We start from the raw sequence: 17,284 nt of genomic DNA on the forward strand, positions 1-17,284 counted from the left end.
CGTCGACAACGTCTACGAAGAATGGCTCGACCGCGTCGCCGAGCTCGTCCGCACCGCAGGGGGCTCTTCTGCGCCATCCGTTCCGCTGCACCGCACTCCGCCCCGCGCGGGCGAAGAGGCTCCGGTGGCGCCCCGGCCGCCTCCTCCTCAAGAAGACGCCATGGCTCCAAGACGCGTGGCCCCTGGGCGGAACCCGCTCCATCAGGTGCCAGCGCGGCAAGAACAGAGCTGCCAAGAAGTCCCTCGCCCGCCAGAAGCTGCCTGGGCGCTCCCTGCGCCAGCACGTCGCGACCATCCTCCTGCTCCAGCACGTGGGGACGTGCAAGACCAGGCTCTCCATCACCCAAGGCCTCCCGTGGCCACAGCAGGCTGCCGCGCCTACACCACCGAACTGCGCAGCGTCGCGTGGCCAGGCAAGTTCAAGCCGGACCTGCCTCCTCGCTACGACGGCACGGCCGACCCTGCGGAGTTCCTCCAGCTCTACGAGCTGGGCATTGAAGCTGCCAACGGAGACGAGAAGGTCATGGCGAACTGGTTTCCCATGGCGCTCAAGGACGGGGCCCGCACCTGGCTCCAGGCACAATCTCCTCCTGGGAAGAGATGCGCACCCGCTTCATCGCCAACTTCCAAGGTACTCGCGACTGGCCACCCGCCGTGAGCGACATGCGCCGCATCAAGCAACAACCCGGGGAGACCCTGCAGAAGTATATCCAGCGCTTCAACAACGCACGCCTCAAGATTCCCAAGGTGACTGAAGAGGCCATCATCTCAGCCTTCTCTGATGGCGTGCGCGACGTCAAGATGAAGGAGGAGCTGGCGATGCATGAAGACTTGTGCACTTCCTTGGAGCTGTTCAACTTGGCGAACAAGTGCGCCAGGGCTGAGGAAGGGCGTCTCTCCCTCCTCGAGCTGCCTGCCGCAGACCCAAAAGAGAAGAAGCTCAAGGCCAAGGAAGTGAAGCGCAAGGGGGCTGCCGTGCTCGCGGCAGAACCGGACACCAAGCGGGGCAGAGATCAGCCCGAACCTCCCAAGGGCAGCCGGTACTGCCTGTACCACGACCTCCACACCCACAACACCAGCGAATGCCAAGAACTCCGAGCCATGCGAGAAGGAAGGATCGGCCGTCGCCCTGACCGCGGTGACCGGGGCTACGGCCGAGGAGGAGGAAGGAATGTAGGGCGCTGGGAAGACCATGGCCCGCGCCAGGGGTGGCGCGACCAACCTCACGAGGATCGCTGGCAAGACCCACCTCGCGAGGGAGGCTGGAGGGATCAGCCTCGCGAGGATCGCCCGCAGGGCAACGCAGGCCTCCCACCGCTGCCGCCGCAGCCAAGGAGAAACGAGGACCGCCACCAGGACGAGGAGGCTGGGGGCTTCCATGAGCCGTGCGCGATCACCTGCATCCTGGGCGGAGCTCAAGCCCCAGCCTCTCAGCACATCTTCAAGCAGTTCGCCCGCGAAGTGAACGCAGTACTCCCCAGACTCGAAGCCACACACCCTCTCAGGTGGTCGGCGTGCGCCATCACGTTCAGCTCAGCAGATCATCTCAAGTGCGCAGCTACAGCCGGAGTCCTCCTGATGCTTTGTTCCCCAATCATCAGCAATGTGGTGGTCACCAAGACCCTCATCGATGGTGGGGCAGGACTCAACGTCCTGTCCGTAGAGACATTCAACAACCTCCAAGTGCCCTACAGCCAACTCCAGCCAACCAAGCCTTTCTCCGGCATCACCGACGGCTCCACGGTCCCGATCGGGCAGGTCCGCCTCCCTGTCACATTCGGGGCACGCGACAACTACCGCACCGAGCTCATCGACTTCGACGTCGCTCACATCTGCCTGCCGTACAACGCCATCCTTGGGTACCCAGCGCTGGCTAAGTTCATGGCCGTGACTCACCACGGCTACAACGTCCTCAAGATGCCAGGAAGCGGCGGAGTCATCACGGTGCCCTGTGAAGAGAAGGACGCGGTGTGTTCCCTGGAGCGAGCCTTTCAGGCCGCATCGCTGGAAGACCCGGATCGCGGAAGCAGGAGGCTTCCCGAGGCCACCCTCAAGAAGAAGAAGACAGCGTCCGGCCTGGCCCCTCAGGAGGCAGGCCCCTCTGGGGCAACGCCTGCCCAGGGGGAGCCTCCCGCCATCGCATAGGAAAGCGCGCCCGGCGCCCTCCCCAAGCAGGGCTCGGGGGCTCTCCCCTGGAGGGTCACCGACCTAGTCAGGGTCACGAGGGAGGCGCTGGGGCACCACATGGAGGCGTGTTTCGAAGCACATTTCCCTCAAGAAGAAGCAGAGCAAGGAGATCCAGACCCACAGGAGTTCGTCAGCAAGGCCATTCAGGAGTTACAGGAGTCAAGAGTCATGAGAGGCGCCTGCCGCCTACCGGCAGTGGCTCCCCATCCAGGCGAGGATGGCGAGCTGCGCGTCTGCGTCGATGTACCAGGGCTCAACCAGGTCGCCTCCCTGGAGCGCCTCTGGCCCTCGCGAGTGGGGCGCTGCGGAGGTCCACCCCACAGCTACGTTCGCATGCCTTATGGCTTGCCGAGCGCGGCTGACACGCACCAGCGCCTCATGAGGGGCATCACGGAGGCACAAGAGGCCAGGCGCTCCGCAGCCCTGGCGGAGATGGAGATGGCCCGCGAGGAACCGCCAGCGCCTCTGGAGCCTCCTGAGGCCCCTTGGCCTGGGGGGTCATGAGGATCGGCTCCCGCAGCCCACCGAGTCTGCTACACCGACACCCCTTCGTCTTCAACATCATCAGGTGACATCTTTCAAGTTTCACTTCCAGCTGGGAGCGCCCCCAGGGCTGCATTATTCCCAGGCCGCGTGGGTCCGTCCCTGCGGCGTGTATCCCTTTTCATTCCATGTTGTTGGCTTACCTTGTTTGGGGGCGCCCCTCGGGCTGCATGATCCCCAAGCCGCTCGGGCCAGGCCCAGCGGCATGTACCCCATTTGCGTTCATTTTCCGGTTATGCGTTAGAACCACCATGCTTGATTATTTGATGCCGGTCCACGGCACCTCTTCTTCTCCATGCTGACCACTTGCACGTTAAAGGGGGGGGGTACCTGAGCATCGCGACTCAGGGCTCTTACTGGCTCTCCAACCCTCACCCTCTGGCCTTGACCACGGCATCGCGACCTGGCATACCAGCGACGGCTGAGACCAGCTCGAGGGCCGGGACCCGAGGACGTAGAGTGCAGGCATTTAACCAGACTTGCAGGGACACAACACAAGATAAGGCCCAGTGCCAGGCGCAACCCGCCTAGAGGTAGGGCCCCGTGAGTCCCGCGCTGGCTCACGGGTGCCCAGATACACCTCGCCAGGCCCTACCGTGCCAGCCACGTGTCAGGGCGGGGCTGTACACGCCCCGGGGGCTCCTCCCGGAGGGGGCCCCCCTCCCACGTACCAGTGGAAGCACCATGCTCCGCGTTGGCTGACGACAGTGCCGAGGAGCGGCTATGCCCGTACACATACGGAAGCGCTATGCTCCGCGCTGGTGATAAACAACTGAGGGTGTCCTCCGGGCCGCATCAACCTCAGGGAGCCCAGAGCTCAGTGTCTAGCCTCATCGCAACGCCTCCCCTCGGGAGTGCCGCGCGAGGGGGCTGGGCACGGGGGCTGCGCCTGGGTCACGCCCAGACGCAGGCTGCCCAGCCAGGTCCCCACGGGCCTGGTTCGTCGCGCGCCTCTCCCCGAGCGGATCCGAGGTATGAAGGCCGTTTGAGCGTCAAGGGGGACTCCTGAGCATCGTGACTCAGGAGCCTAATTGGTCACGTAGCCCCTCACTCCTTGGTCCCGTCCTGGTTTCCGGTCGGGGCTATTGCTGGGTGAGGTACGCGCGGGGCCGGGCTCTGCAAACGTAGAACGGTGGATCCACCCACATCATACCTCCCTACTTGCTGTTCGTGCACCAAGGGGGACTCCTGAGCATCGCGACTCAGGAGCCTAACTTGTCATGTAGCCCCTCACTCCTTGGTCCCGTCCTGGTTTCCGGTCGGGGCTATTGCTGGGTGAGGTACACGCGGGGCCGGGCCCTGCCGGCGTAGAACATAAGCAAGTAGGAAGGAAAAGCGCAAATTTCAAAGGATTTCGAAAGCAAATATTACAGTCCACACTGTTATCCCAATATCAAACGCAAGTTTAAACGCCTCCCCGAGGCATGATACATGTGCAGGAATTAAAAGCAGGATAGGAGCCACGATGGAGTCACTTGGCGGCGGGGGAGCAGCGCGGAGTGGGTTCGCCTCACGAAGCAGTGGGGTCGGCAGCGCCTTGCTCCGGCTTGGTGCTGAAGGCCCAGAACTTCCCCAGCAGAGCCTCTGCGTGACCCTTCACAGCCTCGGCAGCAGCCGCGGCACGCTCGCCGCTCACGGGCTCTAGCAGGCTGTCGAGGTCGAACCCGGGATCGTGAAGGTGGATGTGGGTGAGGACCCGCGTCAGTGCTGCAGAAGACAGAACACGCGCCTCGGCCTCGGCCGTGGGGCCAAGGCCAAGGGTGACATCTTCAAGAGCGTGGACCAAGAAGGGAAGAAGCTTGGCGGGGCCGTCCTCGGCGCCGGCTAGCAGGCTCTCTAGGCCGCTGTCGTAAAGCGTCCTCAGCGAGGAACGAGCCTTCGCCTCCAACTCCGTGAAGGCCGCGCGGTCTTCGGCAAGGACCCGGGCCTTGTCGTCCAGCTCGGCCTTCCTCGCCCCCAACTCCTGCTCCAGCGCGCCTAGGCGGTCGCGGCGCTTCTTGAGCTTGGCCTCCCGGTCCTCAACGGCCGCCTCGCGAGCCTTCACGCCTTCTTCCTACTCTTGGCGAAGGCAAACCTCTTTCGTGAGCTGATCCCGCATGCCTTGCAGCTCGTCCTCCAGCGCCTTGCAGCGACCACGAACGTCGACCACCTCTCCCAGGGCTGCATCGCGAGAAGCCTTCGCCTCAAGGACGGCCTGCTTCTCCTCGTCGCATGCCGTCGAGGCCTGGACCAGCGCCGCCCGAATCAAAGCGTCGGAGCGAACCCATCCAGAAGCCAGCTCCAAGCGCCCGGCCATCAGGCGAGGGTCGGCACCGAGAAGATCTTGCCGCAGCCGGTCCAGCTCAGCAACAGCGCGGTCCAGAACGGCAGAAGGAGTGAGGGAGATAGCAGCCGGTGGAGTGGGAGGAGAAGGCGGCAGCACGGCCGCAGCATCCTGAGGCGGAGTCTGCCACGCCCCGACAGCTGTAGCGGCGGCGGCAGGCGAGAGCACCTCGGGAGCCACTTGGGCCATGGGGGCTGAGCTCGCCCCAGTCGGCTCAGCCAGGCCTCGCGAGGACGACCGGGCAGGAGAAGCTTGTGCATCGCGGTCACCTTCCTTCAGGGGCACTGTCACGAAAGGAACCTCAGGAGCCCCCTTTGACTTCTTCGCTGCGGGCGCCAGCCTATCCAAGAGATGCGAACGTCAAGCCTCAGAAGCAGAACAAGAAATAAAGACAAGAATCGAGCACTTACAGGTCGTCGCCAGTGAGCTCAAGCGGCCTCCGGCCAAATTTGAAGCCCGAAAGCCGGCTGGAAGGGTCAACCTCAGGAAGCTCGGAGGCGGAAGGTGCGCCTGCAGTCCGCCCCGAGGCCAGGGCAGACCCGCGGGAGATCAGCCCGGTCCTGTCCTTCTTCGAGATCGGGGGTGAGCTCCCGCCGTCCTGCTCGTCGTCGTCCACGTCATCGTCCTCATCGTCATCCTCGTCGTCGTCGCTCGGAGGGAGGCGGAGAGTGTGGGACTTGCGCCGGGGAAGGGGAGCCCTCGACTCTCCATCAGTAGCCTCGGAGTCAGGCCCTTTTCCCCGCTCCCCTCCTTCCTCCTCTTCGCTGGAGTCGTCGGAGGGCACAGCCACCGGTCCCTCGGGAGCCTCCTGGGGCACGGGCCCTTCCCCGTTCAAGATGGGCATGGACTTCACTACCCGCTCCCAGTCATCGCGGAGGAACAAGGGCGTAGGGGCGCCCTCCAACCTCGCCATGTTGCCCCCGACCAGAGATTGGAGAACCGCAGCCAGGTCTCCGTCGGCCCAGGCCGCGGGGCTCGGACGGGGCCTCCACATTGGAAGCAAGTACTGTCGAAGCGGAGCCAGCTGGTGCTCCAGGAACTCCCTCAGCAACGACGCGCCGGTCAGCTTCGCCGCCGCCATGTCGGTCGGCCTCAGATCTGCATCCATCTTCTCCAACACCATCTTCGCGCGGGGATCCGTGAGCTCCGCTCGACCCCAGTTGCTGGAGCTCGTGGGCTGCTCCATGGGCAAGATCAGCCGAGGGTGGATGCGCTCAGCATCCACCAAGATCCACTTGCTCCTGAAGCACTCAATCCTCTTCCCAGGGTTCGAGACGGCAATGGCGCCACCGTACGCGACGAAGCTCGCGCACGTGGAAGCAGGACCGCGAGAGGTCCGGAGGTAGAAGTAGTGGCGCAGCAAGGCCACTGAGGGTTGCACCCCAATGTGGGCCTCGCAATAATAAGCAAAGATCGCGAGGAGAAGGACGAAATTGGGATGGAGATGCAGATCCTGTAGCTTGTAATGGCGGAGGACAGAGAAGAAGAACTCGGAGAAGGGAGGCACTAGGCCAGCAACAATGGCACTTATGAAGAGCGGATAGAAGGTGCTCCTCTGACCCTCAGGGGTGGCTGAGCCGGCCTTGAACACCTTCGCCCCGTCAATGCCTCGCGCCGTCGCTATCCGGCGCAACCGGGCAAGGCCCGTCTCCGACACGTTCGGCGGGTCCAGGGCAGACGAGTAGCAAGCTGCGGCCAGGGGCTGGCGAGGCGCCATGGCTTCCTAGGTCGCACGGTCAGAGCAGATCTGGAGATTTCGGAGGAAGGGAGGAGAAGCGCAAGAAAGGGGATTTGAACAGCAACCGGGGAAAGCAAGAAGAAGGGCCTAGGCGGACGCCACTCCCTTATCAACTCGCGCGGCTGCTAAAGCGCCCATGACCAGTCAACCGCCACGCGGCGCCCAAGGCCGCAGGCTGTTAGGGCCAGCGGCGCTTCGCTCTTGCCCTTCCGCCTCCCTGCACGGCCAAGTCCGGGCGTGCCTTGGGCCCGGGGGCTACTGTCGGCGTTCTGGGAACGGGGGTCCCTAGACTTGCCTTCCTGCGGCCTGCGGCGTTGCTCAAAGGGGGGCCCAGCACGACCCATCTTCACCAACACAAACTCAAGACCCTCGCGGGGCGGACGACGCGGAGCCTCCTCAGGCATGGCCTCGTCAGGCTGGCTCGCGAGGAGGCGGAGAGATCAAGGCGGGGTACCTCGCGAGGTGCCCGTGACGCAAGCCATGACGACTCAGGGCGCCAGGCGGGTGCCAGCCTGCGCAGCATCCTCCTTTCCTCTTTGGTGCAAAGGGGGCAAGCGCAGCTGCCGGGTACCGAGGCATCAGGCAAAGGTTGCCATTTCGGTGCAATGAGACCAAGACCAGGACGACTACGAGACAGAGGTCACCGTGGAGCCCAAGACGGCGTCATCACGAGAGCTTTGCGCAGGCGAAGACTACTTTTGTCAGGATAGCTGATACTTGCTGTCCCCTTTCAAATTAGCCCGCCATTGTTGGCTCCCTTCCCGCTCGATATTTGGGAAGAGGACCAGGGCCTCTATAAATAGGACCAGCCACCCACAGAGCAAGGGGGTTGGGAGGTAGGAAGGAAGAGGCTCGTTAGTGAGGTTAGTAGCAGAGAGAGAGAGAGAAAGGTGGCTGAACTCCTCCCAGCAGCTCATCGCCCCAGCCAAAGAACAGACCCTCCCGAGGCTATTCTTGCTTGTATTGTTCACCATCATCAGCCCAAGAGGCAATCCACCACACCACACACTGGAGTAGGGTATTACACCACAACGGTGGCCCAAACCAGTATAAACCCTGTGTCTCTTGTGCTGTTCTTCCCATAGTTTTGATCCTAGCGTGGCGGAGGGGTGCAGGTAGGTAGGAGGCGAAATCTCCGCGCGCACCCCAGTGTTCGAACCTCAAGGGTCTGCCGGAACCCGAAATCCGACAATATAGACACCGGAGGGGCCTAGGGTTGTACAAAGTTGGTTTACAAAGGAAGGAATCTACATATCTAAACGCCAAGCTTGCCATCCACACAAAGCAGAGTCCCATCCGGGCACGGGAGGAAGTCTTCTATCTTGTATCTTCATAGCCCATTAGTCCGGCCCATGTTACATAGTCCGGACGCCCGAGGGCCCCTTAATCCAGGACTCCCTCAGTGACAAATCCTAATCTCGATCTATGCCAACTCAACAAACACCACCGGAGACACCTGTAGAGCATCTTTATAGTCACCCAGTTACGTTGTGACGTTTGATAGCATAATCTCATAGTCATAGGAACATGTATAAGTCATGGAGAAAGCAATAGCAATAAACCAAACGATCATAGTGCTAAGCTAACGGATGGGTCAAGTCAATCACATCATTCTCTAATGATGTGATCCCGTTCATCAAATGACAACTCATGTCTATGGTTAGGAAACTTAACCATCTTTGATTAACGAGCTAGTCAAGTAGAGGCATACTAGTGACACTCTGTTTGTCTATGTATTCACACATGTACTAAGTTTCTGGTTAATACAATTCTAGCATGAATAATAAACATTTATCATGGTATAAGGAAATATAAATAAAAACTTTATTATTGCCTCTAGGGCATATTTCCTTCAGTCTCCCACTTGCAGTAGAGTCAATAATCTAGATTATATTGTAATGATTCTAACACCCATGGAGTCTTGGTGCTAATCATGTTTTGCTCGTGAGAGAGGCTTAGTCAATGGGTCTGCAACATTCAGATCTGTATGTATTTTGCAAATCTCTATGTCTCCCTCCTTGACTTGATCGCGGATGGAATTGAAGCATCTCTTGATGTGCTTGGTTCTCTTGTGAAATCTGGATTCCTTTGCCAAGGCAACTTCACTAGTATTGTCATAAAAGATTTTCATCGAAGCCGAAGCACTAGGTATGACACCTAGATTGGATATGAACTCCTTCATCCAGACTCCTTCATTTGCTACTTCCGAAGCAGCTATGTACTCCACTTCACACGTAGATCCTGCCACGACGCTCTGCTTGAAACTGCACCAACTGACAGCTCCACCATTCAATAAAAATACATATCCGGTTTGTGGCTTAGAATCATCCGGATCGGTGTCAAAGCTTGCATCGACGTAACCATTTACGACAAGCTCTTTGTTACCTTCATAAACGAGAAACATATCCTTAGTCCTTTTCAGGTATTTCAGGATGTTCTTGACCGCTGTCCAGTGATCCACTCCTGGATTACTTTGGTACCTCCCTCCTAAACTAATAGCAAGGCACACATCAGGTCTGGTACATAGGATTGCATACATGATAGAACCTATGGCTGAAGCATAGGGAATGACTTTCATTTTCTCTCTATCTTCTGTAGGGGTCGGGCATTGAGTCTGACTCAACTTCACACCTTGTAACACATGCAAGAACCCTTTCTTTGCTTGATCCATTTTGAACTTATTCAAAACTTTATCAAGGTATGTGCTTTGTGAAAGTCCAATTAAGCGTTTTGATCTATCTCTATAGATCTTGATGCCCAATATATAAGCAGCTTCACCGAGGTCTTTCATTGGAAAATGCTTATTTAAGTATCCTTTTATGATATTCAAAAATTCAGTATCATTTTTGATCAGCAATATGTCATCCACATATAATATCAGAAATGCTGCAGAGCTCCCACTCACTTTCTTGTAAATACAGGTTTCTCCAAAAGTCTGTATAAAACCATATGCTTTGATCACACTATCAAAGCGTATATTCTCCTCCATGATCAGATCGCAGAAACTTTATTTTCTTGTTACGATGATTTTCCACTTCACTCTGAAATTCTTTGAACTTTTCAAATGTTTCACACTTATGTTTCATCAAGTAGATATACCCATATCTGCTCAAATCATCTGTGAAGCTAAGAAAATAACGATACCCGCCGCGAGCAGCAACACTCATCGGATCGCATACATCAGTATGTATTATTTCCAACAAGTCTGTTGCTCGCTCCATTGTTCCGGAGAACAGAGTCTTAGTCATCTTGCCCATGAGGCATGGTTCGCAAGCATCAAGTGATTCATATTCAAGTGATTCCAAAATCCCATCAGCATGGAGTTTCTTCATGCGCTTTACACCAATAGGACCTAAACGGCAGTGCCACAAATAAGTTGCACTATCATTATTAAACTTATATCTTTTGGCTTCAATACTATGAATATGTGTATCACTACTATCAAGATTTAGTAAAAATAGACCACTCATCAAGGGTGCATGACCATAAAAGATATTACTCATATAAATAAAACAACCATTATTCTTTGATTTAAATGAATAAGCGTCTCGCATCAAACAAGATCCAGATATAATGTTCATGCTTAACGCTGGCACCAAATAACAATTATTCAGGTCTAAAACTAATCCCGAAGGTAGATGTAGAGGTAGCGTGCTGACGGCGATCACATAGACTTTGGAACCATTTCCCACGTGCATTGTCACCTCGTCCTTAGCCAATCTTCGCTTAATCCGTAGCCCCTGTTTCGAGTTGCAAATATTAGCAACAAAACCAGTATCAAATACCCAGGCGCTACTGCGAGCATTAGTAAGGTACACATCAATAACATGTATATCAAATATACCTTTCACTTTCCATCCTTCTTATCCGCCAAATACTTGGGGCAGTTCCGCTTCTAGTGACCAGTTCCTTTGCAGTAGAAGCACTCACTCTTAGGCTTAGGTCCAGACTTGGGCTTCTTCACTTGAGCAGCAACTTGTTTGCCGTTCTTCTTGAAGTTCCCCTTCTTCTCTTTACCTTTTTTCTTGAAACTGGTGGTGTTGTTGACCATCAATACTTGATGCTTCTTCTTGATTTCTACCTCCGCAGCCTTTAGCATTGCGAAGAGCTCGGGAATTGTCTTATCCATCCCTTGCATATTATAGTTCATCACGAAGCTCTTGTAGCTTGGTGGCAGTGATTGAAGAACTCTGTCAATGACACTATCAACTGGAAGATTAACTCCCAGCTGAGTCAAGTGATTGTGGTACCCAGACATTCTGAGTATATGCTCACTGACAGAACTATTCTCCTCCATTTTGCAGCTGTAGAACTTATTAGAGACTTCATATCTCTTAATCCGGGCATTTTATTGAAATATTAACTTCAACTCCTGGAACATCTCATATGCTCCATGCCGTTCAAAACGTCGTTGAAGTCCCGGTTCTAAGCCGTAAAGCATGGCACACTGAACTATCGAGTAGTCATCAGCTTTGCTCTGCCAGGTGTTCATAACATCTGGCGTTGCTCCTACAGCGGGTTTGGCACCTAGCGGTGCTTCCAGGACATAATTCTTCTATGTAGCAATAAGGACAATCCTCAAGTTACGGTCCCAGTCCGTGTAATTGCTACCATCATCTTTCAACTTAGCTTTCTGTAGGAACGCATTAAAATTCAACGGAACAACAACACGGGCCATTTATCTACAACAACATAGACATGCAAAATACTATCAGGTACTAAGTTCATGATAAATTAAAGTTCAATTAATCATATTACTTAAGAACTCCCACTTAGACAGACATCCCTCTAATCATCTAAGTGATCACATGATCCATATCAACTAAACCATGTCCGATCATCATGTGAGATGGAGTAGTTTTCAATGGTGAACATCACTATGTTGATCATATCAACTATATGATTCACGCTCGACCTTTCGGTCTCAGTGTTCTGAGGCCATATCTGCATATGCTAGGCTCATCAAGTTTAACCCGAGTATTCTGCGTGTGCAAAACTGTCTTGCACCCGTTGTATGTGAACGTAGAGCTTATCACACCCGATCATCACGTGGTGTCTCGGCACAACGAACTGTAGCAATGGTGCATACTCAGGGAGAACACATACACCTTGAAATTTAGTGAGAGATCATCTTATAATGCTACCGTCGTACTAAGCAAAATAAGATGCATAAAAGATAAATGTCACATGCAATCAATATAAGTGATATGATATGGCCATCATCATCTTGTGCCTTTGACCTCCATCTCCAAAGCACCATCATGATCACCATCGTCACAGTCTTGACACCTTGATCTCCATCGAAGCATGGTCGTCGTCTTGCCAACTATTGCTTCTACGACTATCGCTACCGCTTAGTGATAAAGTAAAGCAATTACATGGCAATTGCATTTCATACAATGAAGCGACAACCATATGGTTCCTGCCAGTTGCCGATAACTGTGTTACAAAACATGATCATCTCATACAACAATTTATATAATCACGTCTTGACCATATCACATCACAACATGCCCTGCAAAAACAAGTTAGACTTCCTCAATTTTGTTACTGCAAGTTTTACGTGGCTGCTACGGGCTTAGCAAGAACCGTTCTTACTTACGCATCAAAAACCACAATGCGGTATAGTGATTGCCTTTTGATCTTCAGAAAGAACCCTGTTCATTGAATCTGATTCAACTAAAGTTGGAGAAACAGACACCCACTGGCCACCTGTGTGTGAAGCACGTCAGTAGAACCAATCTCGCGTAAGCGTACGCGTAATGTCGGTCTGAGCCGCTTCATCCAACAATACCGCTAAATAAAGAATCAACTAGTGACTGCAAGCAATATGTATATACCCACGCCCGCAACTCCTTTGTGTTCTACTCGTGCATATAACATCTACGCATAGACCTAGTTCTGATACCACTATTGGGGAGCGCAGTATTTCAAAAAAATTCCTACGATCATGCAAGATCTATCTAGGAGATGCATAGAAACAAGAGGGCGTGTTGGGGATATTACTGCTGGGCGTAAACCGGCCTATCTGGGCCGGGTCAACTTCATCAGTAGTTCCAGAGTGATAAAGCCCAAGAAGGCAGATGAGGGCCTAAGGCCCGTAGCCGGTTCAAGACTTGTAGCTATAAACATGGATTTGTATATAAACTTGTACTGTAAGTTAGGAATAAGGAGAGACCAACCCGGAATACGAATATCGACCGGTGTTAGGACTCTGGGAGCCGACGGGTGTCACCCGTGTATATAAGGGGACGACCCGGCGGCGGTTTAGGGATAGACAACAACTTGAGACATAGGCGAAGCTTGTTTGCTCCCTAGTCATCGAAACCCCTTCAAGCTAACCCGTCGCGATGGCTCCACGACTAAGTCCTTTCTCTAGGACATCTGCCGTGACAAAGCCACGACAGTTGGAGCCCACCGTGGGGCTATCGCACGATGGTTTCCGGTTCTTGGAGGGCCGCTTTGAAGGACTCGAGGGCTACGTTGTAGGCCGGGTGACTAAGAGTCGTCGCGGCAAGTTCTACATCGACGACGCAGGCTGGGGCCCCGAGGCCGGCTCAATTGAGTACGGGTACCGGGTCCCTTTTGGTGGCATTCACGTTTTCATTGGCAAGATCGGTGAACCGGGCCCTGAGCCGGACATCTGCACCGACCTCGTCGAGACGGCTCAGCGTGCGCGATCCGCCCGGGTTAAACCGGCCATGAAGCATGCCTTCGTGGGAGTCATCCATGGAGGAAGTTATGAGGATGGATCAGAATCTCGCGGCGATACCGTCGTTTGTTCCGATGACGAGTCATCGACCGGAGAAACCGAATCTCTTTATCAGCTACAAGACGGCCGGATTGGGGGCTGTTCCGATGGCGACAGTATTCCGGACCCCTCTGATCTGCCCAACCGGGTTGGAATATTCATGACTGGCACACAAGCAGTGCTTCATTCTTCGACCGCTGCGGCAACAACCTCCGGTTCAGCAGCGGCGACGGCTGCCGGGGCAGGAGGCCCTGTGCGCCCGCCGGCTCAAGTTCTATCAGAGCTATTTGATGCATTGGCTGTGCTTATGGCGGAGGCTAATCCGGCGAATCAGGGCGTTCACAACGCCGAGATTGCAAAAGTGAAGGAACAAATCACCCAGGCCAAGGCAGATCTGGCAGCTGAGGACACCAGGATGGCCACGGAGCGGGCCGCTTTAGACGCACAAGCCTACAGGCTCATGTTGGACCAGAGTGTGTCGCAGGAAGTCATGAGGAGGAAGTACCGATCCCGTTTTCCTCTGGTTTTTTAGGCTAGAGACCTTTTCAACACTCCAGGAGTAGGAACCGGCAATCCGCTGGAGGGAAACCGGGCGGAAGCTCCCGGGACCGGTGCACCGGTTCAGCCTCGTCAGATGGACCCGCCTCGTCAAAACACCATTATACCTCAGGCTGTTTTAACACCTCCGGGTCACTACTCCAACCCGATGGACAATCTCGTTGCCGCTGCTACACGGCTGGAGGCCATTCCAATTGAAGGTGATTCGCCGCAGGCAGTAGAGACGCGACGGGTCAAGGAGCTTCTGAGGACAGCTTTGGTCCAACAGGAAGCATACTCGTACAGCCGCGACCGGATCCACTCGACCCCCCGTCCAAGCCGGAGCTATAGCAGACATATGGATGAACCGGCAGTGTCGAGTAACAAACGACGTGGAGCACCCCGTGGCAACAACCCGACGGGTGGTGCTGATAACGCTCAGGAAGTGGTGAACCGGGCCCGAGCGCGCAGGGAGGCCGAGTTAGCCACACAACATCAGGCTCGGCAGCTCACGCCGGTTCGTCCAACCATCTCGATAGAACCTGGTGTTACTTCTAGTTCTTTGGGGGTGCCTTGCCTTATCCCCTCTTTACGCAATGTGCGCCTGCCCAAGGATTTCAAGGGCCCGCGCAAGGTACCAAATTACACGGCGGATCAGCCTCCAGAGACATGGGTGGAGAGCTATGAGATGGCCATGGAGATGCTTGATGTGGATGACGCGGCGTGTGCGAAATACTTCACCATGATGCTTGAAGGAATGGCCCGTACTTGGTTAAAAAGCTTGCCGGCTAATTCTATCAGTTCATGGGCCCAATTATGAGCCCGGTTTATCAGCAATTTCAAGGATACATGTAAACAGCCTATGTCGATAGTGGACTTAGCTGCATGCGTCCAGGAGGAAGGAGAATCAACGACTCATTGGGTGCACCGGGTTTCACAAGTGTTGCACTCATCAGACCGCATCAACGCTGACACCGCAGTATTAACCCTAGAAGGCAACTGCCGGTTTGGGCCCCTGAAGCTGAAGTTGGGACGGATGAAGCGTCATTGCACTGACATGGGGACCCTCATGGCCGCTTTGGTGAAATATGCTGATTCTGATAGTACCAAAGATCCCGAATCTGATGATGACAAGACAGGGAAGGGAAAGAGGAATAGCAACTCCAAAGGTCAGCAGCATCACTGGGCAGGCAATGGTGGTGGAGGCAAGCGTAAAGCAGATGGTAACATGGACTTTGTGGATAATACCAACGCACAGGACAATGGCCAGCGACGCAAGGGTAAACCGAAAAAATCGTAATGGGGCGCCCAACCCTAACCCAGACCGCCTAAACTATCTGCTAAGCCAGCCCTGTCCAAGACATGGGACGAAGGAGGTGCCAGCAAACCACCTTTGGAAGGATTGCTTTATTATGCAGGAGTTCAGGAATTCTAATAATTTTCGGTATGATCACGAATCTGGCGGTGGCTCAGGATCCGGGCTGGGTTACAGTGGAGGAAGTTCCAGTTCAGGATTTAATGGTAATCTGGGTGGACATAATGGTCAAAATAGTTAGAACAACGAGGGTGGTTACAACCAACAACAGCAACAGTCAGGTTACCAGAGCAACCCAAAGCAGTTGAGTAGTGGGCAGTACCATGTCTTCACCACTAGCTTGGACAAGCGAGACCGGAAGGTTCAGAGGCGGGTGGTCAACTCTGTTGAACCGGCCATACCCCGTTATCTACGTTGGTCTGAACAGCCAATCATATGGAGCAGAGAGGATCACCCTCCCCAGGTCGATAATCCGGGTCAGTTGGCTCTGGTGGTGGCGCCTTAGGTGGGAGGTTACAAGTTCACCAAGGTGCTCATGGATGGAGGTAGCAGCATTAATATCTTGTACTATGAGACCTTCCGTCGTATGGGACTGACAGATAAAAATCTTAAACCGTCTAATACGGTGTTATATGGTGTAGTACCTGGCAGATCAGCATATCCTGTTGGTAAGATAGCTCTGGAAGTGGCCTTTGGGGATGATCATGATTCCAGGTCGGAGACATTGATGTTTGAAGTGATGAAAATCCAAAGTCCATATCACGCCCTATTTGGGCGACCGGCCTACGCCAAGTTTATGGCATGGCCCTGTTATGTGTATTTGCAGCTCAAGATCCCGGGTCACAAGGGGACAATAACGGTTCACGGAAGCCGCAAAATCGCTTTGGAGTGCGAGGAAGGTGATGCGGCCTATGCAGAGTCGGTTTGTGCCACCGAGGAGCTGAAGTATTATAAGGACAATGTTGATCCGGCGGACATGAATCCATTAAAGAAGCCAACTACGGAGCATGATCCGGCCCTGAAATTCAAATCGGCAGTAGAAACTAAGCTTGTTGACTTTGTACCTGGCGATTCGTCCAAGCAGTTCAGCATCAGTGCTAATTTGGATCCGAAATAGGAAAGCGCGCTCATCGAGTTCATCCGTGAGAATCGAGACATTTTTGCATGGAAGCTCTCTGACATGCCAGGTGTACCGAGGCAACTCGCTGAGCACACCCTTAATGTGGATCCTAAATACAAACCGGTGAAACAGTTCCTCCGCCGGTTTAGCAAAGAAAGATGCAAGGCAATTGGAGAAGAGGTAGCCAGGCTCTTAGCAGCTGGTTTTATTGTTGAAGTTTTTCACCTGAGTGGCTTGCCAATCCGGTGCTGGTCCTTAAGAAAAACGGCACCTGGCGCATGTGTGTGGATTACACAGATCTTAATAAAGCTTGTCCAGCAGATCCTTTTTCCCTCCCCATATTAATAAAATTATTGATGCTACGGCGGGTTGTGAGCGTTTAAGTTTTCTGGATGCATATTCTGGCTATCATCAGATCAAAATGGCAGTTAAGGACCAGGAGAAAATGACATTCATAACTCCCTTTGGAGCCTTCTTCTATGTGTCTATGCCCTTTGGGCTCAAGAGTGCCCAGGCAACTTATCAACGTTGTGTGCAAAATTGTCTACACAAACAGATTGGCCGTAATGTACATGCCTACGTGGATGATATCGTGGTTAAATCCAGGGAGAAGGAGACTCTGATTGGTGATTTAAAGGAAACTTTTGATAACCCGAGGACATACAAGATGATGCTTAATCCGTACAAATGCGTTTTTGGTGTACCGGCGGGCAAGTTATTAGGCTTCCTGGTGTCCAATAGGGGAATTGAGGCTAATCCGGAGAAGATCA

Source organism: Triticum urartu, chromosome 1 (genome assembly GCF_003073215.2).
Source record: "Triticum urartu cultivar G1812 chromosome 1, Tu2.1, whole genome shotgun sequence".
Lineage (NCBI taxonomy): Eukaryota > Viridiplantae > Streptophyta > Magnoliopsida > Poales > Poaceae > Triticum > Triticum urartu.